This window comes from Schistocerca nitens, chromosome 2, assembly GCF_023898315.1.
Source record: "Schistocerca nitens isolate TAMUIC-IGC-003100 chromosome 2, iqSchNite1.1, whole genome shotgun sequence".
Lineage (NCBI taxonomy): Eukaryota > Metazoa > Arthropoda > Insecta > Orthoptera > Acrididae > Schistocerca > Schistocerca nitens.
The window spans coordinates 833138613-833140494 of NC_064615.1; the positions used below are offsets into that span (position 1 = coordinate 833138613).

The 1882-nt window shown below is 45.0% G+C and overlaps 1 pseudogene; it reads left to right on the forward strand.

The window, feature by feature from the left end:
* Positions 1–1106: 1106 nt before the first annotated feature.
* LOC126238547 (5S ribosomal RNA) lies at positions 1107–1224 on the forward strand (annotated as a pseudogene).
* Positions 1225–1882: the final 658 nt, after the last annotated feature.

Sequence of the window (1882 nt, forward strand, 5' to 3'; positions counted from 1 at the left end):
ATTAGAGATGCAGTTCTAGCGCAGAATATAAAAAGGGTGGGACACGTATGCCGCTGTAATTCTAACAAAACATTAAGCATCCTCAGTAACTGACTTAGGGAAAACGCTGAAAACCTTACCCGCAGTAGCACTGTGGCGATTTGGATCTCACTGTTTCCGAATATGACACCATTGCCTGAAACAGTGTACCATCTCTCTGGGTATGAGAAATACAGTCTAACTCATCGTAATGGATAAGGCAGGGAGATTCAGGGAATTTAGAACTAGTAAACACAATAGGCATTATCTTACAAGGTCAAAAACAGATGCTGCAACAGAGTGCCGTAGTCTACGAGATTATATGGCTTGGAGTATCATTCGTGGACACGGCGACACCGTGGAGACGCAAATAACAAAAACAGAAAAACAAAATAACAACCTTGGGGAAAATTTTGTGAGCGCAGTTATGCACAGAAGCCTGCCTCGTGGAGAACGGGCCGTGTGTACGCCACGAAGAGTGACTGTATTTGATTCCCGGTGCTGCTATGCAGTTAAGCAGGGGTGCAACAGGGTGCACTCATCCAAAGTTGGGGAACTGCATGAAGCAAAAACATTGGCTCCTGTCTGGCAATGCCGACATATTAATGTCAGCGCTGAACTCATGTGACACCTTACAGTGCCATAGCAAGTAGATGACACAGCAGTCGGTCTTCCATCATGTGGCCCTATGGGTCTGATGGTGGCGTTAAACATTTTCAGTTGATATTATTTCCTTCTTAATTTTTCATTTTTACATATTGCGTAGAAATCTTCTCTGGTAAGCGTCAGATTTATACAGATCGTTAGCTTCATACAATGATAATTCTCGCTGCAGAATATTCTTTCTGGACACCTAACTATGATATTTTACTAGGAATTACAACGTGAAGAGCTTCCCCTGAAAACTCTATGATTTCGACAGTAACTTTTCCAGAATTTTTGTAAGTCCTTAATAATATTCGTAGGAAATTGATTTCAGGACTACATTTCATTAACCATCTCATCAACAATTCCTGAACGTCTTTGTAGACTCGAAACAACACAAATAAAAAAGAACAGTAGTAATTTTGGATGGTAACGCTTATGTTGCCAACGGCCTTGCCGGAGTGGTAACACCGGTTCCCGTCAGATCACCGAAGTTAAGCACTGTCGGGCTAGGCTAGAATTTGGATGGGTGACCATCCGGTCAGCCGAGCGCTATTGGCACGCGGGGCGCACTCAGACCTTGGGAGACAAACTGAGGAGCAAGACTATGCAATCAAAAGTATCTGGAGACCACCAAAAACATACGTTTTTCGTATTAGGTGCATTGTGCTGCCACCTACTCCCGGGTACTCCATATCAGCGACCTCAGAAGTCAATAGACAAGTGAGAGAGCAGAATGGGGCGCTCCGCGGAACTCAGGGACTTCGAACGTGGTCAGGTGATTGGGTGTCACTTGTGTCGTACGTCTGTACGTGAGATTTCCACATTCCTAAACATCCCTAGGTCCACTGTTTCCGATGTGATAGTAAAGTGGAAACGTGAAGGGACACTTACAGCACAAAATCGTACAAGCTGATCTCGTCTGCTGACTGACAGAGACCGCCGACAGTTGAAGAGGGTCGTAATGTATGATAGGCAGACATGTATCCAGACTATCACACAGGAATTCCAAACTGCATCAGGAACCATTGCAAGTACTACGACAGTATAGCGGGAGGTGAGAAAACTTGGATTTCATGGTCGAGCGGCTGCTCATAAGCCAAACATCACGCCAGTAAATGCCAAACGACGCCTAGCTTAGTGTAAGACGCGTGAACATTGGACGACTGAACAGTGGAAGAACGTTGTGTGGAGTGACGAATCACGGTACACGATGTGG